Below are 13,463 nucleotides of genomic sequence, written 5' to 3'. Positions count from 1 at the left end.
ACCTTTTTATTTTGCCGCTGCAATCCCAAACCTTTCACTTTAACGACAATTGTAGTTCATTAGATGGATTACATTCAATATTTAGTCAGTCAACCCTAAAATAAAATGTTTGGCTCAACTTGACAAATTAAATGAGTGTTAAAATGGTATATTTACAATTTTTATAATAAAAACAATTAAAATAATTAACCAAAAAATTAAAAAGTTTGTTAATCCTCTCCAAAACACTACCACCCCTCCCCCAAGATTCAATCTTTCAGTGCACAAAGCCAGAGCACATCCCCAAACCACAATCTCGAAAATGAACCTATTGTCCAAAGCCACTGCATTCAACTGGTGTCTCCAACATGGCTTTACCACTAGCCCACTTTCAATGTTGCTCCTCACTTGAATCTCCAAATCCGAACGCAAACGACGTTCCTCACAATCACAATTTTTTTACGATTAGTTTTCAATTATTATTCATCGATTTTATATAGGATATAATCAATTGTAATAGTCCATACATCTTTTAACACAAAAACACCATATTTGTCAAATTTTAAATGATTTAACTTTATATAACAATCGATTCTCCATAGATCAATCCCAACAAGAACTAATTGTTTAAATTTATCAAAAATCATCCCCAAATAAAGATGTTTGGTTAATATCTTACTATGCACGGCGTAGGATTCAGGTTAAAGGGGAAAATTCGAAAGAAACGAAAAATATAAAACAAGAATTTTTTGGGGATCCAAATTTGATACACCGATGTAGAGTAATGCAAAATAGTATGCTATACCTTGGTTTTTAGCCTCGGATGTGTTGGATTTATAAAAAGAATCCAATTGTGGTTGTAAATGTGGGACCCAGAAAGAGAATTTTTCCTATTCAGCACTTAGTACACACTTATCATTAGATGAATCGACATTTTGGCCTTGTTTGATAGTCATTTTTTTCAAAATGTATTTTTCAACCACACATTTTACATTAATTTACTATTTTAAAATACATTTTTACATAAAAATAAATATCAAACACCCCCTTTATTTTTGTATTTGAGATTTGGGCAATGGGCCTGTGGATGGATGGAGGCGGCGACATGAATTGAGTCAAATATACCATTTTACCTCTCATTTAACTTATTAAGTTGAGTCAGACATTTTATTCAAAATTGACTAATCGAATATTGGATGGAATCTGTTCAATGGTCTACAACTACCATTAAAATGAAAGGTTTGGGACCGCGGCCTTAAAAATAAAATATTAAGAGGCGTTTGTTTCCCATTTTATAAAAATGAGAATGAAAAATATAGTCTTTACGGACTCCCCACAGGAGATAGAAATTCAAATTTGGTGATTTAATGTGATGGATAACGGTCATATTTTTTATTTTAATGGGGGAAAAATGAGAAACAAACGAGGGATAAGTTATAGTCCGTAAAAAATTGAAATGTTTGGGATTGCTACTAAAATTATCCTTTTATTTTTTTTGGTTATATACCCCAACTTTGTGACGAAATTTGATAAATACTTGATTATAAGAAAGTTACATGAAAATGCACCAAAAGGCAGGGAGGGAGGGAGGGAGGGAATTGTAAAATTGGTGCTGATTGGATTATAGCCATTTTTCTTTGTCTATAAGATTCTCGAACGATCTAGTGTATTCCATCAAATAAATTCGAATAATAATACTACTTGTACATAGTATAATTGTATGATGGTTTATATACAGGTGATGTATAAAAAGGAGATTGTGGAATTTTTTATTTAATTGAAGAAATTTTGATTCAATCATATCTCATCACATCGTGTGTATATAAATCATTTTGTAGATGTAGCACAATTAAAATCTGAATTAGGTATTGGCCTAATTTTTGTTTGAAAATGCTTATTGTATATCATTATTTACAAATTGATGAACTGGCAAAAAGAAAGTGAAAGAAATTTTTTTTTTAGTTGGTTGGTGAAATTTTAACACAATCGTATTTCACCACATCATCTATTAGAAAATAAATCTACAGGTCATGATGTCCATGTAACACAATTATTTTTGCTTATAGGCAAACCTCTTTTTTCTACTTAGTTTCAACCATATTCTTAAAATAAAATATTTTATTCATAAGCTCAAATTTATTTATTTTTTCATTTTTTAACTACTCGTTTTTCAAAAAAAAATAAAATTATTTTTTCAAATTTCATTTTTTTTCCAAAATGTATTTTTTAATGGGCGTCAAACAGGGGCTTAATAGAGAAAAATATACAATGACAATGCTTTAACTTTATAATTCTACATTTAGCAAAACTTCCAAAAACATTAAAATCAATCACGAATTATAATAATAAATCACAAATATTTATAAGATGTTATTATTTATGAAATTTAGGAAAATCAATTTCGCCAGAGTCTCCATATTCACAAATTCTCCAATCCACCATATCCATCTAATCCGACAGATCTCTCTTTATACAACTTCTCAATCAACCATACCCACCCAAATCTCTCTCTCGGATCCTTCAAATTGAACAATCAAGGAATCAAGTTTAATTAGATTGTTTTCGTCGATGTTGAGAATCTCCACTGTGGGGAGGCAAATGATGGAGCTCTCATCGACAAGAGGTAGGGATTAAAATTAGAGGTGGTGCCATTCACTTTTGTATAGTGGGCTTGGGTGAGTATGAGGGTAAAAATGAATAATAACATGGTGGCGGTGTTATGTGTGTGTGAATCACTATATGTGCTACACCTCCATTTTACAACGCACTTGATGGGTGGTCAAAACAATTGTTAGTTTCTTGTTCTTTCACACCATATGAAAATCGTTTTCACACAATATTCAAAATTATGTAGGAAGTGATAAAATTATTTTATCCCTCGGGTTGGTTAGCGAGCAAGATAAATTTCTCCAGCGTTTAACTCAAAGATATTAATGCTCAACAATATTGGATGTCTAAAAGGATTTTTGGATCGATTTTTTAAGTAATTTGGAGTGGAGACATTAAAAGCATTTTGGATTTCTGGTCGTCAAATGCTTGGTGTAATGCAAAGAATAAATAAATAAAATGAGAGGCCTACAATGAAAATAATTTTCTAATGAGATCGAAAATATTGTTAGTATAGCTACTGCAAAGGCTACATATATTAGTTAATTGAGAATACAAATATAAAACAATGGTTATAACTATAGCAGTAAACTAGTATCAGGCTGACTTTTTCGTGTTGCGAGGGCTGCTACAGTATATTTATTTTCTTTTATCTGGCTACTTTAGTTTTATTTTCATTTTTCCGTGTAAAAGTGGAAGCTTGCTTCCATTAGACATGATGGTAAATAAAAATCCTGTCATCAATGATCAGTACAGATATGTGAGATGGGTTGGCAAAATTAATTAAATTCGTGTCTAGGAAAATGGTATGGTTTGTGAGTAACATAAATGGTGTGATTTGTTGGTGAGATATGCAGCAAAAATTCAAGGAAAACTGTGTGATTTGTATCTAATAGAAATAGTGTGGTTTGCGTCGAGGAAAATTAGTGATCGTGACAAGTTAAGTGTATAGTTTATGATTAATGAATTATTTGTGACATGTTAACTGTTTGATTTGAAACCTCATATGTGCCAATAATTTGTGGCGTATGTGATTGCGACCTTGAGTAATTGTAACCTAAAAATTGTATAATATGTAATTGTAACCTGTTTAATTTAAGTTTATCTAAGATCACAGATGTAACCACTTGATTTTTGAAATTTTTCTTTAGTTCTGAGATCATTATTTTTATTTTTGTTTCAAATTGGTCACTTTTTGCAACCCCTCATCAAATTTTGTGATATATAATTTAATTAAACGGATCATGAATGTACTAATTCATAATTTATGATTACAGCTACATACTAGTTACAAATCACACAAGGCGGTAGTCTCAAATACACAATTTGTAAGTCTCAATTATAAATTTAGTGACAAATTACACATTTTATAGGTTACAAATTACCAAATTAGTTGGTCACCACCACTCTTCATCTTACCCCAACTCCACCACCATCGGCTCTACCTATTTTATTGGCACCATCTCGAATCCATAGTCGACCACCACTTCTACCTCGAACTCACCAATGTCTTCACCTCCAACCCACCACTACATCTCAAATCCACCACCATCACCTTTTCATCTGATTCTCTTTTAATACTAATAAATGTAATTACATAAATGCAATCTAATCATTGAAACTAATCCGTAAAAAATTAGTCACCAATTAACGTATGATTCATGGCCATTGTCACATATTAGTTACAAAATCACATGTGATCTTAGTCACATTCCATACAATTTATGTCACAATCTTAAATCCCTCATTAAAATCTAAATTTTAATCAAAGTCAAAATCAACAATTAATTTCAATCACATATTTTATGAGTCTCGCAACTTCTTAACAACACATTTCATTAACTTAGATCAAAATCTACTAAAAATCTCCACCAAACAAAGACTAAGTCACGACTCACACAATTAACAGTGACAAAAAATTTATTACTCACAGACCACAATTCAATTGTTACAATCACTCATCATTTCACCTAATCTTTTTCCACCACCTTCACCATAACACATAATTTGTGATCACATTCATGTTTCAGCCACAAAATCACTCAAGCTCATAGTCGCAAAAATACAATTGTAGGTCACAATTACATATGAGTAAGAAAATCATACATTTTTATATGTCACAACTTATTTATCGATAGCAAATTATAAAATTAGTTGGTCACGACTTATTTCATAGTCACTTATATCAATTTTATTTGTCACAACTTATTGTAGATCACAATTAAGAGTGGACATGGTTTTATTTGGTTCTGGTTTCAAAAGAACCGAACTAATCCATAAACCAATGTTTTTTCTTTATAATGAAATCAAATGATTTTTTTATTTTTTTTAGATATGGAACTAAAACGAAATCGAATTATTCGGTTTTGGTTTGGTTTGTTTCGATTCTAGTTTTATTTCTTAAAATTTAAATTTTGCACCATATCCATAATTTAGTAATATATACATAAATAAAAAAATAAATATCAAATATTCAACAATTTCAAATTATCAATCAACAAAATCCCTAAGTCCGAATTAACAAATAAAATAGTCATATTTTGAATACATAAATCAATTTCCATTTCCATACAAAAGATTATCTAATAAGTAATACAATAATTCACTAAATTAATTGCAGTAGTGTTGATAGTATACCCCCAAAATAAAGGATGAATTATGCAAAAATTTTACAATCCACTTTTACAAGCAACCATTAATTGTTTAATTCTCCATAAATATATATTTGATTTTCCTCTATCTGTGAAGAACACAAGTAATTCATTAAACAATCAAGGTGAAAAAATAGTTTAAATGCTTTTTAATTGACTGACTAATTTCATTTTTTGATCTTGAAAGAGTCTCTTCCACTAACATGATGAAATGCAGTGTTGTTTGCCCTAGCGTTGTGTAAATTGAAAATGAGTGAGAGAAAAATTATTCAAATTGGGTGTGCACAATTAATGGATTGTCTCCAATGACCCATAATCGGTTAATGGGCTGTTTCCAATACAGACAAAATTAAGGTCTCTACTAATTAAGTAAATAAGAGTACATGTCAACAATGGCAATGTTGATTTTTAACTTCATTCACTTATATAGGATAGTGAAAGTTTCGTTTAATTGGGCACTTGGGTCGAGAATTAGGTGGGAGACTTTACTCTGGGGCGGGATACGGGTAACAAGGGCCCCATCCAACCTCACTCTGTTTAACTTTTTTTTTTAAGAATTCGATATTTTAAATGAAAAACTCTGCGAAATTTCATTAGTCCTAATAGAAGATGATAACTAAGATTATCTAAGGAATATGCAAAAAAAAATTAGTCTGCCAAATATATTCGAATAATTTAAAATTTTAAAAATAAATAATTTAATAAATATATAATTGTTGAATGGGGGGCAATAAAATGAACAAAAAAAAACTTAAACTTAAAAATAAATAAATGGGCAGTAAACGGGGCAACGGCCCCGCCCCTCAACCCACGCCCCCTGTCCCGTCTTAAATGGGTAATGGGGAGGGTAAGGGGGCGCGAGTGGGAGAGATTGCCCGACCTCGACCTATCTCATTGCTATCCGTAAAAATAGGTATGAATTCGTGATGGAGATATCATTGGTCCGACAAAGTTTCGATGAATCAAGCAATTTAATCTCTGACGAAGGTGGTGACCTTCGATGAAGAAGATGGGTCCATCTCCAATGATACATCACAGGTTCTTAGTATAAGATGAGCATCAATACCCATTAAATCATTCCTAGTATGTGTGATATATATAATGACAGTTACATATCAATATTTACACTAAAAATAATAAGCGCCTGATTTTAATATATATATTTTTTAATGCTTTATTTTTTAAATTCAAACTTAAAATATAGGGATTGGAGTAATTTTTCCGTCCTAATATATATTAGGCCCCATTTTAGCTTCTATTATTTCAAATTTTAATGGGTGTAATAATATTTTTTGAAAAATGGGTGGTTGAAAAAGAATAAGAAATTTTCAATTTACGTGTAACATTATTTTATAGAAGATTGTGTGGTTAAAAATAAGAGAAAGAAAAATGAAATGAAATTTAATGGGGGCCAAATGGGCTGTTAAACCAATAGATGGACCATTCGAAATATTTGAGGAAATTAAAGAAAATGATTATTTTTATGAAATAAATATGGTTGGGGAACCCTTAACCCCCATCGACCTTCCTTGGTGGACCCTAAAAAGTCACACAAAGACTTTTTTTTTAATAACCAAAAATAAAAAAAAAAAAAAAAAGGTGTAATAATAAAAAATAAGGTAATATTCAATTAATAATAATATTATAAAATTAAATTAATTTATATATCCCATCCTACCCCCTTCCATCCTCACCAAATTTCTCAAACCTTAATCACTTTCCCACTCCATTCTCTCTCTATATCACTTTCGACTCTCTATAATCTCTCCCTTGATCACACCATCACAACCTTTCGGCGATGACGCTAACCATAACCATCCAATAGCGACATCGCTATTACTCCGTCGCAGTGACAATGCCTCCACACACACCACCACCACTGAGTAAACCACGAGAGCGACACTCAGCCACTCACGACATTGTTGGTGTTGTGCTGTAGTGGTTGCTCATGATGCTTCGCCACAGGTGGTGCTCTGAGATCGACGTTGCTTGATGTCATTACAGCCGGTGTAGAACTACCTCCACTTCTAATAGTCGCTTTTTCTGATGTTCGTGGTCGGACATAGACAAAGTTTTGTGGTTTTGTATGTAGTTTGTGGGTTGTGATTTGAGGTGGTGGTGGTGGTGGTTTTGTTGGATTTGGTAGTCGTTGTGATTTTTATTGGTGATAACAGTGGTGGTGGATCTGACGGTTGGGTTGGTTTTGTTGAATCTAGCGTGATAGTCTGACGGTGGCAGTGGCGGTTGTGGTTGAAAATGATGATTTGTTGATGGTTGTGGTTGTGAGGCAGTGGTGGTTTTGAAGTTGAAAATTGAAGTTTGTTGGAAATGGTGATGGTGGTGGTAAGGTGGCATTGTCATCGCACCCAATTCATCGTCACAAGTAAAATGGAGTGAAATGGCCGATGGTGGTTGTGGGTTGTTGAGTTCGTATCTGTGTTGTTGGCGATGGTACAGTGTTGGTAATAGTTGTGTATGGTAGTGGTCGTTGTAGTATTAGTATGTGACCAATTATTCGGTGATTTGTGATCAACTATATCATTGTGACCTAAAAATTTAATAATTTGTGGCTGAAAAATAAATTGTGACTAACTAATTTGAAAATATGTGATTAACACATAAACTGTGACCTATAAATTTTTTAATTGTGATCTATCAAAATTTTTTATTGTGACCATGAAATAATTCATGATCAATCAATTTGATAATATGTGACAAATAAAAAAATTGTGATATATAATTACGTACATGTGATCATTAACTGTATAATTGTGACATTAATGATTTAATTAATAAAATTTATTATTTTATCAACTGAGTTTTGAATTTTAAAACTTAAAATTTGTAATGGCCCATAGTTAATATCCGAGTTTTGAATTTTTCTTAGTAATAAATACGGGTCCATCCATTTAAGCTCCCATTTGGCCCCAATTTTTTGAAATGAAAATAAGTGAAATAATATTTTATTAAAAAACGAGTTGTTGAAAAAGAAGGAATTTTTATTTTATTTTACGTGTAATATTGTTTTATGAAAGATTATGTAATTAAAAATAGAAAAAAAAGAGAAAAATGAAATAGGATTTAATAAACCTGACTAAATATGCTAATAAATACCTCTGAAAATTCGTCTTTAATTTACCCCTCCCTGAAAACATTTTCCGACACCTCAAACCCTTCTCTCTAGTTTTTGTTTAGCTCTCAGACCTTCAGGCTACAGGTATCAACTCAACCTATAGATACACTTGCTATATCTCTTTAAGTAAATCAATGTCTGTGGATTGCAAGTCTTGGCGGTCGTTTAATTTCTACGAATTGTTAATAAAGTTTTTTTTTTCCCTGTTATATTTTCCTATCTAATTCATTTGTATGTAGTGAGCTTGTTTCTAATCTCTTTCGTTTTTGATCTAGCACTTTTTTTTTCATTTTTTATTTTATTTACTCTATTGTTCCCCTTAGATCAAAATTCGCTTTTGTGCATATATGGTTGTGTGTGTATGAATACGTACGCTCAAACATAACTATGAGTCCGTTTGATTGTAAAGATGAAATTAAATTGGATTTAAAACGAATTTCAGTAATTGAATTGCCTAAAAATTATTTTTCTAGAGCTGTAAATTATTGTGTTTGATTCGTATAATTTTTCACGTGAAAAATATTGAAATAAAAATATTTTTTGATGTTCGTTTGGTTTTGTTTTACATGAAAATTGTAGGGATAGATTTTACTTGTATTGGGAATGAAATTTGTTTTCATTGCTAAAAAAAAAATAATAATAATAAAAAAATCCAAGAAAATCATTTATCTTTTAGTGTTCGTTTGACTTTGTTTTACATGAAAATGATCAATTAAAGGGAAATAATTTTTTACAATAATTCTTAAAATTTGTTTCCATTGCAACTAAAAGTTGGAAAATGCAAGGTAAATTATATTTTCCATGGAAAAAATTAACCAATCAAACACTACCTAAGTGCTTGTTTGTGCCCCTTTATTTGTGAGTAATGTATTATGGAATAGTGATTGATGTTGAAACGTGTGGTTAAAAAAGAAGGAAATGTACTTGTAATATTATTTTATTGAAGAATGTGTGGTTGAAAATGAATAATGTAAAAAAAATAATGTGGTAGAATGTGGAAAAATGGTAAACAAGCAAAGCCTAATTGGTGCATTGTTATCGTACAATAATATGCTTATTTGTGCATTTTTTAATTATAATTTTGTTGGATTTTATATTCACTTCATCAGTTAAACGTGAAATTATTTAATCGTTCTTGGGCATTTTGGCCATGAATGAATCAATTGATCACATATGTTTAAGTTGTTCTGTGAACCCTAGTACCATTTCTCTCCGGCGATGAATCATTTAGTGAGTTGCTTTTGAAAAGTACAGCTTCATAGTGATAATATTTTGGATTGATCTGTTCTCATTAGAACTCGATACCAAAATACTTGATGCCAAATGTAGATCCTGATACCTGCTTGACATATTGTTTCTAAACATGAATTGATATTTAATTCCCTACGTAAATCAATATGTATATACACGTGTTTATTCCATGTAATTTTTGAGTTCTCAATGTTTTAGAGACCATCTATTTATTTCCACTCGTTCTCATGATATTTGTTACCATTATGAATCTGAATTGTTTTTTTTCATCCTGAATGGATCTAATGGAATTAATTCCTGTGTAAAGTAATGACATGGCATATCACTAGGAAAGCTGAACTCTTTTCTATGATATTATAGATGGAAGGATACATGTGCATCTTGATGCTAGGCTTTCCCATGTACTGGTATCTTGTCTATACGGCTATACCTGTTGGTCAAGTCCTTGCACGTCTCTCTTAGCTTAGCAACAACTTTTGGTGATTAAACTTACTGAGACACAGATATGTGATACATCATTAGTTGGTTGGCGATTGAGGAATATGTTTCTTGAATAAATAATGTTTTCCCTTATCTTTACGCTACAATGGCCTTTTTTGCCCCTTCATGGTGGGGTCCTTAATAGTCAAGCATCCGTTGAAAGATCTACAATCTAGTTAAGTCTGATGTGCTTGAAAATATGCCTAAATCCCGATTTCTCCTCGTTTTGGAAAAGTAACTGTCTGTACAAATTAAATGATCATCTTTTCATCAATGTCTGGAAACTATATAGCTTATGGGATAGATGGGTTACCATTTCTTAGATATCTTCTTCTGGAACCTTGTATACTCTCCACGAACATTTTAATGTACAGATTAAGAACATGTTTGACTAAGCTTAAAAGGTTCTCTATCATTGATACACATTCTATAAAATATCACTATCATTTTTACTTTCTTTTGCTGTTTCATTAAGATTGTTTGATCTCAATGGAGCTTCGACATGAGGCTTAAATGCACGTAGTATGCATGAATGTCTGTTTCCCTGTAGTTTAAGGTCTGAGAAAGTGCAACCTCTTCTCCTTCTAAAGATTCGTATTTCATTTTTTACATTGTTTTTTCCTTTTTCATTTAATTGGAGGTGAGAATGTTTTAATCATTGTAACCAAAATCCAACGCATTTGTGAGCTGAGTGAGGTTTTGCAGCATTTTGGATGGAAAAACATAAAAAAATGAGACTAAAATTATACAAAATTACTATTAAATATCCTCTTTCCTACTCTCTACTTCAGAGAGATAGTCAATAATAGCAGACTGAAATGAGAAGTGCCAACTTTTATTATGACAGTTTCAAGATATATTGCAAATCAACTCGTGTTGACTGAACATGATGAAGTTACTTTGTTGCTGAAATGAAGGTCCGCATATTAGGAAGGAGAAAATAAACCAAAAATAAATGTTCTTTTTGATTGATGATGAAGGGGCCTTTATATTTGATGTATTTCTTCCAGAGTATGTAACTATAATCTGTCAGGTTGGCCTAACTCTACTGATCTAGTTATATGTTGGGGAAAAATACCATGCTCTATGGCTAATTGATAAGTTAGTTAGAACGCTACTTTATTTAGCATGTCTATGAAGTACTTTATGATATTGAATACTTAGTGGCAGAAATTTATGTTCTCAACAGGAAAATTTGGTATTTCCATGGCGACCAGGACTGTTGTGAGACACGTATCTCGTAGGTTCTCAAGCAGTGGCAAAGTGCTCAGTGAGGAGGAAAAAGCTGCAGAAAATGTCTATATCAAGGTCAATTCAATGCATGTTGGATTGTTACATTTTGATTATCTTCTTGACAAATTTTTGCACATACAAGTCGCCAAAGAATGAGTTTACTCAAAATTCGAGAAAGTTTCTGAACTACCCACATCTTAAAACTTTTAAATACTTTTACAAATTCAATTAGTCCAACACATTTCTGTAAGATATTTAATTTGTGAGCAAGTGATATGAAAAAAATTGTTGTTCATGACTTCATCTGAGTGATGACCAGAATTGTGTTTAATTTATACTTTATGAAATTGATTGTATGATATCTTTATTCGTCAAAATTTAGAAATGTATATGAAATAAACATTTGTCTACGAGAGAGCTGATTACTACTTTTTTTTACCATTGTTTCTTTTGCTTGGAGAGAAGTTAGTTTTTAACTTTTTTGTTTTATTATCGTTAACTCGTTTATCGCTGGACATTGTTTCTACGGGTGTTTATTCAACGTGATATATACTATAGTATTCGGGTTGTTATAACTTGCAAAGTTGTAATAATGCCTTTGATGACAATTAAGAGAAAGGGTATGCGTACTTACTACGTATACAGATAAAGTGTTTTCGCAAATGGAGAAGGATTTGATGATTTTTGACAAAATTGAAGTATCCTCGTTATTGTTATGATGACTGCCATTGTTCTTTTTATCCTTAACTATTCAAGTGATTAAGCTTTTCCTCATGCAGAAGAAGTATGAGCCCTGTTTGACAACCATTATTTGAATTTTTTTTTTCTATGCGCTCATTTTCAACCACACATTTATATAATAAAATATTTTGTACGTACACACTAAACTTTCCCTACTTTTTAACTAAACGTTTTCCTAAAAATCATTATTCAAAACATTGGCCATGACACTGGCTGAATGTGCTTCATGATTTTTCCGATACCATCAACTAGATTGTCTTTTTCAATAGTATTTGAATTATTGTACTTGCTTCATGAATTATTGATGTTATGCTTTGTTTATTTAAAAAAGTTTATATCTAACTAGGTAGCATTTTATTGAGCTATAGAATCGTTTGTTGCTTAGCCCCCGTTTTGTGGAAGTGAAAATTGGTGAAATAGTATTTTTTTGAAAAATGAATGGTTGAAAAAGAAGACGAAGTTTTCGATTTATGTGTAATATTATTTTATAAAAGATTGTGTGGTTGAAAATAGGAGAGAAAAAAATGAAATTTAATGGAATGAAAATTAATGGGGGCCAAATGGGGCTTTAATTGTATTATTATTACCATAGAGTTCTGATGATGTATTCAGACTTGACAGTTTTGCTTCTCGATACTGCATATAATCTGGAGGTCTGGTTCCCTTTTGTCAAAAATCATACCATTATTTACTTAAACAAGATAGGGAGGAATTTTGAACTGTGGTCATTCACTGCTATCTTACTTTTGGTTTTGTCACTTAAGGTTATGACGATAGGGTAGTTTTTAGTGTTCTCAGTCCAATTATAATGGCTAAAGACTAGTTATACAGAGTGCACTCCTGGTATTTTATTGAATGTTAACTGGAGTAGACATAAAAAAGAGGGTAATAAAACTATCAATGTTGGTTGATTGAAATAGACAAAGATTGATTAATGGACCGGACAAATTTCTCGTTGTATTTGTTACATGTACACATGTTCATCAACCGTTCTGATAAATAACAATACTCTTTGGACTATTATCGGGTAAAATAAGCTCCTGTTTGATCCCCATTAAATTAAATTACATTACATTCTATTTCTCTCTCTCTTATTTTCAACCACACAATCTTTTATAAAATAATATTATACGTAAATCGAAATTTTTTTTTCTTTTTCAACCACTCATTTTTCTAAAAAATACTATTCTCCCCATTTTCATTTTCAAGTAATAGGAATCAAACAGGAGCTAAGTAAACCCACTAAAAAGATTAGGATAAACCTGTTTGGCCACTCAAAACCACGCCCTCAAATTGAGGGCTGGCTTTGGGCTGGGGCCTCCAACAGGTTTGAATAGATTATCTATAAAACCCTAAAGCTATGTGAGATTCGAAAAAAGAAAAACTAA

The 13,463-nt window shown here is 31.5% G+C and overlaps 1 long non-coding RNA gene across 1 annotated transcript; it reads left to right on the top strand.

Moving 5' to 3' along the window:
• Window positions 1-8,332: 8,332 nt before the first annotated feature.
• On the top strand, window positions 8,333-11,409 carry LOC111373143. Its single transcript, XR_002698897.1, has 2 exons — window positions 8,333-8,454; window positions 11,291-11,409. It is a non-coding gene; the product is annotated as an uncharacterized LOC111373143 (long non-coding RNA).
• The last annotated feature ends 2,054 nt before the right edge of the window (window positions 11,410-13,463 follow it).

The sequence above is a fragment of the Olea europaea genome, unplaced genomic scaffold (assembly GCF_002742605.1).
Source record: "Olea europaea var. sylvestris unplaced genomic scaffold, O_europaea_v1 scaffold1075, whole genome shotgun sequence".
Classification (NCBI taxonomy): Eukaryota; Viridiplantae; Streptophyta; class Magnoliopsida; order Lamiales; family Oleaceae; genus Olea; species Olea europaea.
Note: the sequence above shows the minus strand (reverse complement) of the source record. Positions and strands in the feature narration are given on the sequence as shown.